Raw genomic sequence first — 18,424 nt, forward strand, 5'->3', positions numbered from 1 at the left:
TTCATGCTATTTCTATATGTTTTTGAACATTCCTATGATTGTTTTGAACCATGAACTACAAGTGTTTGATAAAATGCCCACAAAAGTGATTTATTTATTATTAGCCTTCGTGTTTTTGCCTTGAAGCTTTAGGGTCTTTTCAGTATTGTTGTTTTGAGTCCTGGGGGTATTGAATACCCAAAAACTATAGCTGTTTTATCAGTCTAGTCTCAGTACATTACTAAATAGTCTTCAGATTATATTATGAGCCTTATCAGAATAGTCAAATATCAGTTATTCAACTCAGAATAGTCTACTATCTCAGTGTCTTTCAGTTGGGACTAGGATTTAGCACCAAGAGAGTGTAAGGATGGCGGCTTCCCCGTCATATAGGCAGAGTCGTTGTAGCAGTCCCTATACTCTAGAACTACGTAGCCAGCGTAGGATATGAGTAGTCACCCGTCAGATTAGACTTGACTATCTCGCAAGGGTCACCCATCAGTTCAGGCTTAGCAACCTTAATCCTTTGGACATGATATCTGTTTAGTGGATCCACATAGCCAGCGTTAGCACCTATGGCATGGTATTAACACCCTTATAACTAGGGTTATAGGTTAGACCCTGATTAGCTCAAATTGGAGAATGTCGGTTAGATAATACCTCCCACAGTCTCAGATATAATTTCAGTTACAGTCCCAGTTCAGTTATTCAGTCTTAGTGTTGTTTGATCAAGGCATACAGATATCAGTATATTTTTCAGTACTTCAGAATATAGATTTTACTCAGTCCATGTTATATGCCTGGTCATGTATCTTTAGTGTCTACAGATTCTCATGTATTTTCAGTATTTTACAGACTTTTATGCATATTCATTACCTACAAATTTCATGTTCTCTATTCAATATTCCATGCTTTACATGTATACTCAGATAGATCATTACTCCTATTCATGAAACTTTGCATATTAGCCTACCTTATTTATCATACCAGTGCATTCAAAGTACTGATCACATACTTTTCTTTTACGCTATGGTGTGTCATATCATAGGTGCTGACGCTCAGTTCCTGAATCGTACCCAGATTCTCAGATTATCAACAGTACTATAGCAGCGGTGAGTCCTCATCATCCAAGGACAGAGTATTTACTTCTTGATTTCAGTTTAATTAGTTAGTTGGAGTTAATTTGGGCATGTCCCATCAACTCTCAGTCAGTCAGTCTTATAGGATTTTTAGACACTACAGTTAGCTATTTATACGATTCAGATTTCAGTATTTCTATCAGATTCATAATTCAGTAGTTATTTCATTATTAAAAACTTATGGCATATCAACTATCCTTCTGCATTCATGATTATATTATCTAGTGCTCACCGCAGGTACCAGCTCATGGGTTAGATTATGGTCCCTCGGGACTGTAAGCATCGTGTAACGACTATGGGGTAGTCTCGGATCGTTACACTAACCTTGTCTGCCTTCTACTAAATCTGAAGCTCATAATAGAGAAAATATAGATATATGATCAAAGCTAAAATACAGAAATCTATCTGAGATAAACTGAATTTATCTGAATATAATATATGAAATCACTAGACTCAAGAGTCTGATAAATCAATAAGAAAAATCTGAATCAAAGCTAGCAGTCTGACAAGCCTCTACTACTAATACTAGAGAGTCACTGGGACAATCCCCTAGCTGACTCGAACTGTCTAAAATTTTTTGAAAAAAACATCTATACTACTAAGCTGGAAATCTAAATAACTAAATCCCCAAACTATGAGGAGTCACCAACTGTTGGGATGTAGATGGAGATGCTTGGAGTCACTCACGCTGCTGGAACTGAGCACCTGAACCTACATTATGAGATAATGTAGAACATAAACGTATATGTGGATGAATACTTTGGATTGTATTGAGTATATGAGGGTGAATGCATAAGTAAAATAGAGTCTCAACGTCATCATAATTGGTAAAACAATGCATGCTAAATTTAGATGACTCACATAAGCTGGAATAGCTGAAAACTATAAATCAAATCATGAATAGCAACACATGTTGTATAAATCTAGTGAGTCATAACATTTAGTTCTAAAACTGTGGTAGTATTCTGTTTGTAAATCATGCTTCTTAAGTGTAAAAAGGACTCACTTCTGTATCTGTAAAATTGAAATTTGAAATCTCATAGCTAAAGCCATATGTAAAGAAATATCTGAGTAAAATTGTGAGCCTTTACACTTAGTTTCTAAAAACTGTCCCATTAAAATTATTCTGTTCTGTAAGGTTTTACTAGTAGGGAAATACTCTAAAACTATTCTAAAAGTCTTTACTATTAGGGAGGTTCTTCTAATCGACATACACTATGTGAGCTATCATAGTATCCAATGTCTAGTTTCCCTAAGGAGAAAACCTCACGTTGGGGGGAGGTGTCATACTCTTGCCAAGGAGTATAACCTAATCTAAGTGATCACATCTGTATCTGTCATCCATATAGAAATGGAAATAATCTTATAATCTGAACCTATGTTGGCTCGTAGTTCTGGGGCATGTGAACATACCCAACTCGGTGCTAAATACTACTCTTTTTAATTTGTATGCTCATTCTGTTGGAAATCCACTTTAAAAAACTAGTTAATGGTTTTTAACAAAAACCAACTGCATATATGTTAATTTAAACTATAACTGAATCTGTAAAGTGAATTCCATGTCTAAGCTGAGATCAAAAGATCAAATCTTTATTAAAATTTTGAAAAATAGTTAGTCATAGAATGCTTAAAGCATAATCTTCTTGAAAAATCAACATATATACTAGGGCTCATCAACCCATGCATCAAATTGATGTCAAAACATCATAATTTCATGCTTGATAATGTAAATATTGATAATTCAATCAAAAATCAAGAATTTACCGCAATACTCATGAAAATACACTAGTGGACATGAATTCAATGCCAAAGTCACTTGAAATCTCATAATCTTGCAAATAAAAATATTGGGTATGAACCCTAACTTAAAACTCATGTAAATTCATGTGATTTTGTAATTAAAAATAAATTTTAGGCACAAGGATGAAAGGAGTATCCTTGTTCATAAACCCCACATACCTTAATTGATGCAATTAATGAGAACACTTTATTTTGGATTTCTATTTGTGCTCTTGAAAATGAATTCTTGATTATCTTGTATTGAAAATTCTTAATCTTGAGTTATCTTGGGAAATCAATGGTGGAATTTGAATTTCTTGGAGATGAAGGTTTAATGTTCTAGGGTTTATTTGAGAGAAAGTTGATGAAAAATAAGCATATAATGCTTAGAATAGGTTTACTTCAGTGTTATTCACGAATTGGGGGCTTGAGAAAAGACTAGATTGCCCTTTTAAAATTTTACTCGAAAACTGGAAATTCCAACTTTGGCTCCCACTGCGATGCGGGGCTATCGCGGTGGCTCACTGGATAAAGGATCATTGCCATTTTGGATGATGGCGCAATACGGTAAAATTGGGTCGGGCTACTGGAAAAAGGACGAGTGTCATTTTGCACTTCACCGCGATGCGGTGACTGTCCTTTTGGGAAATTTGACGCGATACAAGTAGATCACGGTGAGTTACTAGAATGGGACAAATAGGAACTGAAAATTCATTGCGATGTGGGCTAATCATGGTGCTCTACTGGAAATTGACAAATGCGAATCTGGCTTTCACCGCGATGCGGTGCTTGTCAAAATGCCATACTATTTTACTAAAAACACCATAACTTCTCAATCGAGTATCGGATTAAGGCGAAATTGGTATCACTGGAAAGCTGAGCCAATTACCTACACACTGGTGGGTCTAGAACTGGAAAATTATACATGTATCAAGAGTTATTCATTTTTAAATCCAACCTTTGACATTCTAGGAGCTAAACTGAGCTAGAAAAAAGTATGGGGTATTACAATAAGTTTTCATTAAATATTATTATATCTTTTGCACTTTGATTTATGTATGAATTACACATATGATAGTATGCTAAGGAGTCTCTCCAGCCTTCGTGATTCGATATACCTATCGCGGTCAGGGTCTCAGCTCGGGTCATGACAACTATGTTTTTAGCCAAAAGGGAGTACCCCGTGGCATCTATATTCAATTCAATTGCTAAGAGGTTTATTGAGAAATTCAGGGAGAGGCATGCATATGTCCTCAACTATAAGGATAACCTATTTGTGCCTGCCACCGATAAGATCGCAAGGAATAATATGAGCGAGGGAGACTCCTTGTATACAGAGAACGTAAATGGGGATGACAACCAATTCACCGTATTCGATAGGGGTTCGACAGCTAAAGTCAACCTACTGAAAAAGTCATGTTCTTGGAGGAAGTATGACTTGATCAAATTTTATGTGCCCACGTGATGGCTTCTTTGTGATCGAAGTATAGAGATAATTATGGTTTGAGCATCAACGAGTACTCTTCGCCCGTGTATAAAGTCAAAAAGTACCTCCTTATGTATTCAAAATCAATTAATGTTGTCCCTTTAGAGTACGAATGGTGTATGCCATAGGAATTACTAGACGTGTACATTATTCCACCCCTTGTTGACACCAAGCCCGGAATAAAGAAAAGGAAACACGTAAAGGGCATGGGCGAGGCTTTCAAGACCAAGAGGAGGAATAAGTGTTCACTATGCAAGAGACCCAGGTACAAGAGAACCACTTGTAATAACAACAAATCATAAATAGGCTTGTACCACTTTTTTTATAAGTCATGGCAGTGTATGTACCTGTAGTGGTGATACACCCAAATTACAACTCTTGTCAAAAAGTGTAAGCGATCGCTGTCAAATATAGGACCCAACTAGGTTGGGGTCAAATCCCACAGGGAATACTCGTGCAAACTAAGTGTTATGGTTGTTAATGGACTGTTGATCAAAGGTTCCTAATTAAAGGGGGGTTTATAACTTATCAGTAGTATCTAAATGATTGCATCAAAATATATTTCAACTAGAGAGTTTTCTTGTAAGTATTAATTTAATGAGAACAGACAGACTATAATTATGTTCACCAAGATGTTTAACCAGTTGGAGTTGTGAGTTACTTTAATCCAATTGATAAATTTAATTGTAAGAGATATTGAATTCTATACCCATTAGTTTCTCAACCTAAATGGATGGTTCACCCTTTAATTCTCTCGAACTACAAGAATATACTGATTTATTTAATTAGTCTCTCATGTGGGTTAGTCCTTGTTAAGGAATTAACCCTTAGCCCAAAGGTTAAGACTCTTAGATTTCATGTAAACTCTTTTTCCCAACATACACCTTTCCTCTCAGACAAGTGATGTTCTTGGGCTCACCCATCAAGTTTGCAGCCAGGAAAGGTCATTAATCCGAAGAAGGGTTTATACAATCTTAATTACAGGTGGAAATTAAGTGTTTCACAACCCTAATCAACTATTCACATCAAGGCTCCTATAACTTTAGTTATGGGAGATTAGCCACACATCTCAAGAGAAGAAGAAGAAGAAGAAGATATCATTGTGTATGTCATAAATGAATTCAGAGAATTACTTATGAAAATACAAGAATTGTTCTTGAATCTTCAATGAGAATATGAATAAAAATGATTAGATTTGTAACTATAGCTCAATTCTCAGAGAATACTATGCACAATAGGTTTTCTTAATGGAAATATGATAAAAGATCCCTAAATAAAACCTAAACTGGGTATTTATATGTTCCCAGGTACTAAGGATTTGAACTTTGAATCCAATATAGCCGTGTCAAGGTTGACGATCGCATTGACGGCCCGTCGATGGCCTGATGGTACATCACGTGGATTGTTGCTGAAGGTCCCACTTTGCCACTTTCTGGTTGAGAAGTGACGGTTCAGTTAATGGGCCATTGTTGTCCTGACGGTCCGTCGCTTGACCTCTAAAATGGAATTCACTATTCTAGCCTGATGGCCAAGTTGACGGTCCATTAGAGGTCCAACGGTCCGTCACTTGGACCGTCGTAGACTTGGTCCTCTCTGTGTAACTCTGATGGTCATCCTGGCGGTCCGTCAGTTTGACCATCGGTGGCCTTTTTCTGCTACTTTGCCAAGTTTCTTCTTCAGAAAATCCTTGACCTGAAAACACTAAAATTCAGTATTAAATACAACATCAGTTGCTTGAAAACGTACAATTATCCCTTTAAAAGGATATAAAATATTTCGTCAAAGGTCGAACATCAACACCCTCAACTTAAGACAATTGCTTGTCCCCAAGTAACTTAGCTCCAAATAGCATAAATGAAAAATACAATGATGGGCAATCAAATTTTGAACTAAATTTCACACAACTACTCAACTGTCATCTCACTCATATAGGCTCAACACATCAGGATCTACAATCGACATTATTTATAATTCAGCAAAAACACAAACATGGATACAATATCCTATAGATATCAGCAAAACTAAGCGTAACTCAAGTTGCCCTCACAATCAACAAAGTCCACCACTCATTGTTCGTGTATATTTTGAATGAAAATCATGACTCTTGCATTCATCAAAGAAGTTACAATCATAGCATACATACCCATAGGTTTGCCCTTATCATCTAATGCCCCCATATGGTTGATTCGCAAAGATCAAACAGGTCTTTTTTAGGATTATAATGAGGTTACAGGGCTAGGTGAGGACAAATTTTTGGGAAAACTGACTAAAAGTTCAGACTTTACTCTCTTTGCCCTTGAATTATACTCACAAAGACTAATGTTTTTCCAGCTCTTTTACAATCTCTATTATTCATTCACACTTCACCTTAAACCCACATTTTTATAAGCACCAACCACCCTCAACTTATGCTGATGCAGTGAGTTAAGGTGCACAATAGCTTAAATAGATTAGGGCCAAATACTTTATTTTATCTCTACATCACTTTTTCGTTAAGTTGCTAACATCCTGACAGTAACCACCCTCAACTTAGGTGTTTTGCCTAAGTTAAGGTACACAATGTACAATATTGAACCAGGGCCAAGGCTAGGTGCTAACAACCTAAAGAGAGTTAATTAGAGTTATTGAGAATGAAGAAAAACCAACATAAGCTCAAAAAGGGTTCAAAAATGGAAAAATCTTTTTGGTGGGTCATTTATTTCGGCTAAGTAGACTAAAAGTACAAGGAGGACCACTATCCTATCTTATTGAATCAAGCACAAAATAAAATTAATAAACTGGGCAAGTTCTAGGTGTATCACTATGCAAGAACTAAAACAAATGCTCGCACACATAGGCATATGAGTTAAACTTATTCTACCAACTCTTGGGATTTACATCACATGGTCATGAACACTTTACATCTCAATGCCAATTACAAAATCACCAACAGTTGTGCAACACATACTAAATGACAAGAAGAAATAGTTATACAAACATGCTCATAGTCTTATGCCACATTCATTCATCATACATATATATAAAAAGGTACTAAAGGAAAGACACTTCATAAATAACATTAACAATAGATATTTACATCACAACTACTTACAAAAATAAAATGCAACCTAGATATGTTGGTTCTACTAGATAGCACACGGGAGAAAAAGAACGCAGGAACAAAAAACCTCGTGGTACAAGTATACCCACCCCCATTAAAAATATATGCATTATCGTCAATGCATAAAAGTAAAATACAAGGGAGGAAAATACTTGTAAAGCCTCTTATTTAGATGAGGCATCAGTCAAATATGGTGAAGCTTCTTTGGCCTCACCTACAACAACGTTGACCCCTATGGTGGTAAGGGGGATCACAATTTCACCCTCCAGAATCAGAGGTATGTCAACATGATTCGGGTCTGGAGTGGGTCCCCTAGATGGGGCAGAACTAGTAGAAATACTTGCAGCTTTATCTGCAGCCTTCTTCTGTCTCTTTGCTTCATCTCTTCTTGACCTCTTTACAGCTTTCTTCATATCCCTGGCTTCTCTTTCTTCCTATTTCATCGCTTCTCGCCTCCTTCTTTTAGCAGGTTTATGGTCATCACTATCATCAACCTGCTTACCCTTGTCTGTGAGCGACATCCCCATCAAGTCTATGATGCCCTCATCCTCATCACTGATAATCAAAGAAAGGTCAAAAGTGGGCTGCTGTGGTTGTTGCCCTTTTTAGATCTGCTATGTCTGTCTGCGCTTGCCTGAATTCTGCCATCAACTTAGCAAAATATGGAATAGATATCATATTCAGCCTTTTGTTGACACATTCCTCCATATGGTCCCTCCTTCTTTAAATGTTTTGACAAGAATGGATTGTTTCAACTACAATGCGGTTAACAAAAGGCTTGAATTGCATAGCCCATGTGTCAAGCTGCTTCTGGAACTTTTTCTATTATTTTACGAACTTAGCAAAAATTTTTTGTGTCAACTTGTACTTCAAATATTATGGAGGGACAGATGCAGAATTGGCAGTCTCTCCCATTGGTGGCATGGAGGCTGACCATGTAGAAGTTGTATGTGGTATAAAATCCAGTAGTTCATAGGTAGGGATAGACAATGGTATACCTGAGGGGACATCCGAAGCCCCGGGAGCTAGAGCTGACTAAGTCTGATAAGCGGGAGGCTTGTTGAATCACATTTCGTACTTTGAATCATCTTTCATCTTCTCAATATCCTATCGGTAACTCGCACGGACCTCATTATGAACTTCACTAATCAAGGGGACATTTGCCCGCCTGCACAACTTTGTAATAAGGCATGGAAATGGTAGAGCATTGGATGTCTTATATACCCGGGCAAACATCTCGCCTGCAATAGTATGGCCAAAATCTATCTTTAGCCCCTCAATCAAAGCAACAACCATCACAACTCTCTGAATCTCTAAATTGGCCTCACCACCTGTTGGCATCAGTCTTAACCTGACAATGGCCCACCAAAATTTTGCTCTAAAGCTTAGGGACGACTTTGCTATCCGCTCATGAGGGTTATGCAGCCACGCTGGATTTTTATTATCTGTCAATACTCGGTCCAGCCAGGGTGTTTATTGAGTTGTAGTGAACATGCGTTGCTCCAGATCTGGGATCGCACTAGGTATCTCATACTCAGGACCAAACAGGAACTGATTCAAGGTGCGTTTTGAAATGTCTATGTTAACTCCATGCACCGGAACCACATCCGGATTTTCTAATTTAGAAATCTTCGTACCCTTGGGGCATTTTTTTTACAATAACACCAAATAGTTGGCAAATAATTTACAAAAAAGGTTTGGTTGGTATGTACCAGGTGGGACACTCATCCAAGACAACTGATATTTGTTGAATCTCTGCTCCAACTTAAGGTACTCGTGCAACTCAGTAATAATAATCTGAAACTCTTCGTGGATGGGCCTTCTTATTGGTCTGCTAGATGTAGGTTTCAACCCATACAGGAAATGCTTACATGCTCCTTCCACTTGTTATTGAATTAATTCCCAAACTTACGGGTCCTTATGCCTTATGACATTTATATCCTCTTGTTCCAAAGCCTCGACTTGGTCAGGGTTAAAGGTATCTACCCTTTCCTTATTGGGAGTGGAACTAGTATGCTGTTGTTACTTTTACCCTCTTTCTCAGACTGGGAGAGTATTGGGAGTACCCTATCTCACTACCAAGTGTTGAAGGTAGGCGCCTCCTCACTCCTTGCTGGCTTGCCTCTGCCCCATTGAGCTCTACCATCGTCTCTTGTTAGGGGAAGTTTTTAAGCCATATTACCTGAAGAAGGGATAAATTATCAGTTTGCGATTCAAAATCAGTCAAAACAGTGAAGAAATTGCTTCACGGAGGGTCTGTTTAATCTTTGATGGTCCGTTGCCCTCATCGTCAAGCTTTAAACCAATGGGTCCTCTATCAATTAGCCTTGCAATGGTTAAATAGACAGTCCGTCAGAAGTCCAACCGTCTGTCAGGTGTACCATCATGGCTGAACGAGTGACTATCAGAGTATATAACTTTGCGACAGTCGACCGGACGGTCCGTCAAGTTGACCGTTCGCTTTATTTTTCAGCATCAATTTTCACATAGGCATTTTATCGAACGCCTGGCGTTCATGATTTTATTAAGCGTATACTTAAGGATTTTCTCCAATATTTACGCACCATTTTTGCCAAATTTGATTTATAGGTTACTTAGACTTCACCCAGGGCAGTATAAACTAAAGTTCTACTCAAAATTAACATCACAACAAAGCAAACAAGATGAAATTTCTTTCCTTAAATTAGTATCATACATGCTTCATGTTTAATAACTTGGAAGGCAAAAGTAAGGTTGAGATCATACCTTGATTCTGCAGTAACTTCACTACTCTGACTTGCAAACTTCATACTTAACTATGGCTACCAACTTACTAAGGCTCAACTAACTTTGTGGTGAGAACAAGAGAAAAAGAGGGTTGTTTAAATAGGGTAGAATGGGAGAGAAGAAGAGTCTTAGGAAATAACTGATCCTTGATTCAGTGAATAGGAAGGAATTTAATCAGTTTTACAATTTGAAGGGGTGGCAATGTTTATAACTGCTTTTTCTTTTATCAAATTAAAACCTTTGGGTCGGATAAGGGCAATTTATTAAGAATCGGATTTTTCCCGACCCGACCCTTCATATTAAGGGTTAATACGACGGTCGACCCGACAACCCATTAGGTTATCCACCGCAGCTTAGCAGTACTATGGTCCTTCTGCTTTGGTGAGACGGTAGACCCGATGGTCCATCAAGGATGCGATGATCTGCCGAATGCTCCGTCAGCCTCACTCTAGTACTTCAGATATTTGCTTTCCTTCTGACGGTTCCAGTGGTGATCCATCAAAGGTTTGACGGTTCGCCCAATCTGTCCGCCAGGTATGTCTCAACCTTTCCAGCTTCTGGTTTGCTGCACTTCTCTTCCTGCATACTCACACAACACATCAAATTGCACAAAATAACAAATAAACTCTAACTATGCTTACAATAACACTTTGTGGGTTGCCTCCCACTAGCTCCTGATTTATTGTCGCGGCATGACATAGTTATCTCGAGTATTCAGACTTCATCAAGATAGGTGATAGATATGCACTTTACCGAGTCCGTTGGGCCGAGATACAGCTTCACCCATTTCCCATTAACCTTGAAGACACTTCCGTCCCCATTTTCATGTTCAACTACTCCAAATGAGTAGACTTGGTTAACTTTGAATGGGCCAGACCACTTTGATTTAAGTGTACCTGGAAAGAGCTTTAGTCTAGAATTAAATAGGAGTACCCAATCACCCTTCTAGAAGTCTCACTTTTTGATACTCTAATCATGATACTTCTTCATCTTTTCCTTGTATAAATTTGATCTTTCATAAGCCCCTAGACGGAATTTTTCCATCTCATTCAGTTGCCCCAGTTGCAATTTTGCTGCCTCATTCCAATTCAAGTTTAGTCACATGAGTGCCCACAGTGCCTTGTGTTCTAATTCAATCAGTAAGTGACAAGACTTTCCATATACCAATTGGTATGATGACATACTAATGGGTGTCTTGAAAGCTATTCTATACGCCCACAAGGCATCATCCAAATTCCTAGACCAATCTTGTCTACTTGCATTCACCGTTTTGGCAAAGATGGCCTTTATCTCACGATTTGAAATCTCTACTTTCCCACTAGTCTGTGGGTGATATGGAGTTTCCACCTTGTGTTGTTTAACACTATATTTTTCCAAGGTATCCCGGAACACTCAGTTGTAAAAATGTGATCCACCGTCACTTTTGATGGTACGTGGTACCCCAAAGCGAGAGAAGATATTCTTTTTAAGGAATGGAACCACTCTCTTTACTTCATTATCATCCAAAGAAACAACTTCAACCCATTTTGACACATAATCAATGGCGACCAATATGTATTTCAGCCCATAAGAGCTCACAAAAGGCTCTATGAAATCAATGGCCCATACATCGAACAACTCGACTTCCATTATTTTTGTCATAGGCGTCTCATGGTGCTTTGAGATTGACCCTTGTCTCTAGAGTTGGTCATATCTCCGCACAAATTCATAGGCATCTTTGAATAAGGTCGGCCAATAATAACTTCTTTGCAGCACTTTTCTCGCAGCACGGTCACCTGCATGGTGACCCCCGACCGAAGAAGCATGACAAACTTCAAGGATATTCAACATGTCCACCTATGGAATATATCGTATGATAATATTATATAAACACCACCGAAATAAGTAAGTCTCATTCCAGAAGTAGTGTGGAACATCATGAAGGAACTTGTTCCTTTGGTGAAAAAAAGATTCTCCGGTATGACTTCACTTACCACATAATTTGCGAATTCAGCATACCAAGGCACTCTTTCAAGTGCAGTAGCCAGGACCTTCTTAGTCGGGAATGCATCATCAATTTCAAACTCATCCTTGACCGCTTGATCACCCTCAAGTCTGGACAAGTGATCCGCAACTTGAATTTTGCATCTTTTTCGATCTTTGACTTCAAAGTCAAACTCTTGAAAAAGCAACACCCATCTAATTAGCCTTGGTTTAGCATTTTTTTCCATCAAATACCTCAAAGCAGCGTGTTTCGTGTGCACCACCACCTTAGTCCCTATAAGTAAGCATGAAACTTCTCAAATGCATAGACTACCACAAGAAGTTCCTGCTCAGTCACAATGTAATTCTTCTGGGCCCCATTCAATGGCTTGCTTGCATACTAAATGGGATGAAATAGCTTTTATTTCTTTTGGCTAAGCACATCCCCAAGCGCTACTGCGCTTTCATTACATATAATTTCGAACGGTTTTGACAAATCTGGTGCAACAATAATTAGTGCAACAACTAATTTCTCCTTAAGGCATTCAAATGCCTTCTTGCAATCATCATCAAATCTGAACTTGGCCTCCTTCTCCAAAATCTTGCAGAGTGGTTTTGCTATTTTGGAAAAGTCCTTTATGAATCGACGATAGAAGCTTGCATGACCAAGAAAACTACAAACTCTATTTACTAAGATGGGAGGAGGTAGTCTCTCTATAACCTCAACCTTTGCACGATTGACTTCAATTCCCTTGTTCAAATTTTGTGATCAAGAATAATGCCTTCTTTCACCATGAAGTGAAATTTCTCCCAATTCAACACTACGTTATATTCCTCACATTTTTGCAATGCTCTACACAGATTTTCCAGCCATAGCTCAAAAGAATCACCTACCATAGAAAAGTCATCCATAAATACCTCCAAGGCATTCTCCATCATGTCGGAGAATATAGATATCATGCACCGTTAGAAAAATGCAGGCGCATTACATAATCCAAATGGCATTCGCTTGAAAGAGAAAGTACCATATGGGCAAGTGAACATCGTCTTCTCTTGATCCTCTAGAGTAATAGAAATTTGATTATAGCCTGAGTACCCATCCAAGAAATAATACTAACCTCTTTCGTCCAACCAATCAAGCATTTAATCCATAAAAAGCATCAGGAAGTGGTCCTTCAGAGTCTATTAGTTGAGCTTACGATAGTCCATACAAACTCTCTACCCTGTGACAGTCCTGAGTGAAATCAACTCATTTTTCTCATTTGCTACCACAGTCATGCCCCCTTTGTTGGGCACATATTGGACGGGACTTACCCATTTACTATCAGAGATGGGGTATACAACTCCTGCGTCAAGCCATTTGATAATCTTCTTCTTAACCAGTTCTTACATTGGTGGGGTATGGCGACGTTGGTGATCAATGGTTGGTATGCAATCTCCCTCAAGACAAATCTTATGAGTACAAATACCTGGAGAAATACCAATAATATCTGCAATAGTCCAACCTATAGCTCTTTTATATCTCCTAAGCACGGAGATTAGTGCCTCAACCTGGTGCTCACCCAAATTCACTGCAATAATCATAGATAAAATATTCCCACTGTCTAGAAACACACACCGTAAATACCTTGGCAACTCCTTCAACTCCAACACCGGTGGCTCTTCGATCGATGGCTTAGTCGGTGATGTTGCGCGATTTTTTTGATCTAGGTCCAACTTCTTGGGAATATAGGAATAGGATATTATTCCCATCAAAGCATACACTGTCTCCTCGTATTCCTCAATACCTTCACCATTAAAATTCAACAAAACTGCAACTAGAGTTTCCATATCTTATCTCTCCTTGATTGGAACCTATTGCTCGTCTTCATAATAAACATCAACAATGGAGAATACACTCATCTATTTGGGTTGTTTCATAGATTGGCACACATCAAAGAAAACTACCTCATCATTAAGCCTGAATAATAGCTCATTCGATTGCAAATCAATAAGCACACTTTCAGTTGCGAGGAAAAGTCTACCTAAGATTATGGGTACCTCAAAATCCACCTCACGGTCTAGAATAACAAAATCCACAAGAAATATAAAGCTGGCCACTTCCACTAGTACATCATATAAGATCCCCACTGGCTGCTTTATCGATTTGTCAGCCATCACCAACCACATATTTGTGGGTGTAGGATCCCATAAACCCAACTTCTTATAAACATCAAGCGTCATCAAGTTAATGCTTGCTCCAAGATCACATAAAGCCTTACCAAAATCAAGTGACCCAATAGTACAAGGGATCGGAAACGTTCTTGGGTCTGCTTTCTTTTGCACCAAAGATCTTATCGAAATAGCACCAAAATGGTGAAGATTATCCTCTGGTTCATAGCTAACTGTCCTCTTCTTCGTCACAAGATCCTTCATTAACTTAGCGTATTCGTGCATCTGCTCTAATGCCTTCATTAAAGACACATTCACCATCAGTTGCTTCAGTATTACCATAAATTTATTGAACTTTGTGTCATCAGCTTTCTTCTTCAATCGATGGGGGAAGGGTGACGGTGGTTTTGGGAGAGTAGTGACCACTGCCTCCTTCTTTTTTTCTTTTTATTTTTCTAACTCATCAACCCGTCGATGGTTAGATGTACTTGCATTACCATCCAGCTTCTTAGAATTCATTGGATGGGTTTTATCATCTATTGCATATTCTTCAATGACATCCTTAATCACAGTTTTGCCCACAGAAGGGTTAGGTAATACTTTACCACTCTGAGTGGTAACTGCCATACAAGAGCCATTATTTTGAGGATTTTGCATTGTATCGCTCAATAATGTATCACTCTTTCTTTGATTAAATGCTATCGAGAGTTGGCTTATCTACTGCTCCAACTGTTTGATAGAAGTTGAATGCAAATTTACTAGCGACTCATGGAAGATAAGTCACTCTTCATCGTTGTTACCCCAGCATTGGTCGCCTCAACCCCTTTCAATAGCTTCTCAATCATGTCCTCCATGGACATTTTTCCTGAACTGGTAGCAATATTATGATGACTTTCATGAGGTACATACAGTCCACTCATGTCATTCTTATTCTTCCAGCTCCCATGATCCCTATCTTTGTAACCAAATTTTTTATAATAGTTCCAACCTTGGTTCAGTTGGCTATTGCTTCGGAATCCCCCTGATTATTTAGATAGTTAGCCTCCTCTTCATAATCAAAATCAGCTCTTCTTTGTGACCCAACAATTTTTCCCTTCTCAGTCTTCCCAAATAATAGATGTTTAGTAAGAAAATCCATTTGGGTTTTCATATGTGCTATATCTTGGTCACATTCCCCCTCTTTCCAGCATTGCTCCGCAGACATCCCACTAGGCATAGTAGGGCTTGATACCACAAAATCCCTAGTATGCCAAGCTCTACTTGTCTCAGTCAACCACTCTAACATATCTGCTCCCTAAGTGAATGTGAGTTCTATGAATGCCTCTCCTGTAGTGTTGTCTATGGTTGGTTTAGTGATGGAGTTTAGAGCTCCATAAAATATCTCCATCAAGTATTCATCGGTTATTTTGTGGTTGGGGCACTACGTTAGCTTCTTCTTAAATCGCATACAAGTCTCATGTAGTGCCTCATTTGGTAGTTGTCTGAAATTACAAATCTCGTCCCTCAACTGTAATATTCTGGAGAGAGGAAAGAACCTTTCTACGAAAGCTCCTTTCAACTGCCTCCAGTTTGTTATAGAATCAGGAGCTAACTCATTCAACCACATCCTTGCCTCCCCAGACAGATACAACAGAAATAACCAAATACGAAATGCATTCTAGGATTTTCAAATACTTTGCAAATGTTGATGAAGTTCACCAAGTGCATATTTGGGTCATCTCTAGGAAGTTCGCCAAACAAACCCATGAGGTTAAGCAGTTGTATCATGGTGCTGGTTATGTTGAGTTTCACCCCAGGAGCCAATGGTAGTGGGATGATTGCTCCGGTAGTCCCAGCCTCATCAAAGTCTGTACCGTCTTCCTCATCAGGTGCAAACTGCACAGTAGGTTGGCGATTTGCTCTGCCTCTACGATTCCTATTCACAGGCAAATCTACGTTCTCCGCACACCTCCTATTTTCTGGGTTGATCAGATCATTATGCCCCAAATCTTTCTTGTCAAGATTAAGGGCATGGGCTGGTTGACCATCATCCTGTTGATTAACTTGCGCTCTAGCCAAGACGGCTAGTCTGTCAGCTTCTTGTTGTTCTTCCATTTTTCCAATTAGATGTGGTTCAGGATTGAAGGGTACTAGAGATTCTTCTGAACTTCTAGTGTGTGGCATAAACAACAATAAATATGTAATGAACAAAAACAACAAATAAAGGTAAAATTTTAGAAACTTGACTAAAGGTCAGTTAACAATCACAAACTTAATTGACAACCGTATTCCCCGACAACGATGCCAAAAATTGATGCACCTAAATTACAACTCTCATCAGAAAGTGTAAGCGATCGTTGTCAAATATAGAACCCAACTAGGTTGGGGTCAAATCCCTCGGCGAATACTCGTACAGCCTAAGTGTTATGGTTGTTAATGGATTGTTGATCGAAGGTTCCTTATTAAAGGGGCATTTATAACTTACCAGTAGTATCCAAATGATTGTGTCAAAATATATTTCAACTAGAGAGTTTTCTTGCAAGTATTAATTCAATGAGAACAAACAGATTAGATATATGTTCACCAAGATGTTTAAGCAGTCGGGGTTGTGAGTTACTTTAAATTTCCAATTTATAAATTCAATTGTAAGAGTTATTAAATTCTAAAGTTTACCCATTAGTTTCTCAACCTAAATGGATGGTTCACCCTTCAATTCTCTCAAACTTAAAGAATATACTGATTTATTCAATTAGTCTCTCATGTGGGTTAATCCTTGTTAAGGCATTAACCTTTAACCAAAGGTTAAGGCCCTTAGATTTCATATAAACTCCTTATTTTCCCAACATACACCTTTCTTCTCAGACAAGGGATGTTCTTGGGCTCACCCTTCAAGTTTGCAACCAGTAAAGGTCATTAATTTGAAGAAGGGTTTATACAATCTCAATTACATGTGGGAATTAAGTATTTTACAACCCCAATCAGCTATTCACATTAAGGCTCCCATAACCCTAGTTATGGGATCTTAGCCACACATCTCACGAGAAGAAAAAGAAATTATTGTGTATCTCATAAATAAATTCAGAGAATTACTTACAAAAATTACAAAAATTGTTCTTGAATCTTTAGTGAGAATATGAATAAAAATTATTAGATCTGTAACTGTAGCTCAATTCTTAGAGAATACTATGTATAATAGGTTTTCTTAGTAGAAATATGATAAAATATCCCTAAGTAAAACCTAAACTGGGTATTTATATGTTCCTAGGTACTGAGGATTTGAAATTTGAATCCAGTATAGTTACATCAAGGTTGACGGTTGCATTGACGGCCCATTGGTGGCCTGTCGGTCCGTCACATAGACCATCGTTAAAGGTCCCACTGTGCCACTTTCTCGTTGAGAGGTGGCGGTTCATTTGATAGGCCGCTGTTGGCCTGACAGGCCATTGTACGGTCCGTCTCTTAACCCTCTAAAATGGCATTCACTATTCCAGCCTGGCGGCCAAGTTGACGGTCTATCAGAGGTCCTACGGTCCTTCACTTGGACCATCACAGGGGTTAATTACTTGGTCCTCTCTGTGTAACTCTGAAAGTCATCCCAATCGTCCGTCGCTTGGCTGATGGTCCCTCAGTTTGATCGTCGGGTGTCCTTTTTCTGCTACTTTTCCAAGTTTCTTCTTCAGCTGATTTCTTGACCTGAAAACACTAAAATCATGTATTAAATACAACATCAGTTGCTTAAAAACGTACAATTATCCCTTTAAAAGGATAAAAATATTCCGTCAAAATCCGGAACATCAAGTGGTGTTATTAATTTCAATTTTTATCGATTTTTTTCTCTGTTTATTATCAATCGCTTAAGTTATAGCATATATTGTGTGTCCAATCTATTGCATGTATTCTTTATATATAACAAAGTTTATTATCAATCCTATTTTAAGTCTATTGAAAAACCCTAATTATTCAATCGAACATATAGACAATCGGACATTTATGACACATCAAAAAAGTTGTTGCACGTTTACTCACACGCTACGTCGATTGGGTATACGCTACCTACTCGACTTTCATTCATCCATGCATCGA

The 18,424-nt window shown here is 38.4% G+C and overlaps 1 long non-coding RNA gene across 1 annotated transcript; it reads right to left on the reverse strand.

Annotated features, from left to right (window-relative positions):
• Positions 1-7,414: 7,414 nt before the first annotated feature.
• On the reverse strand, positions 7,415-11,397 carry LOC107862943. Its single transcript, XR_001672069.2, has 2 exons — positions 10,229-11,397; positions 7,415-9,665 (listed from the first exon to the last, which is right to left on the reverse strand). It is a non-coding gene; the product is annotated as an uncharacterized LOC107862943 (long non-coding RNA).
• Between the last annotated feature and the right edge of the window lie 7,027 nt (positions 11,398-18,424).

The sequence above is a fragment of the Capsicum annuum genome, chromosome 3, assembly GCF_002878395.1.
Source record: "Capsicum annuum cultivar UCD-10X-F1 chromosome 3, UCD10Xv1.1, whole genome shotgun sequence".
Classification (NCBI taxonomy): Eukaryota; Viridiplantae; Streptophyta; class Magnoliopsida; order Solanales; family Solanaceae; genus Capsicum; species Capsicum annuum.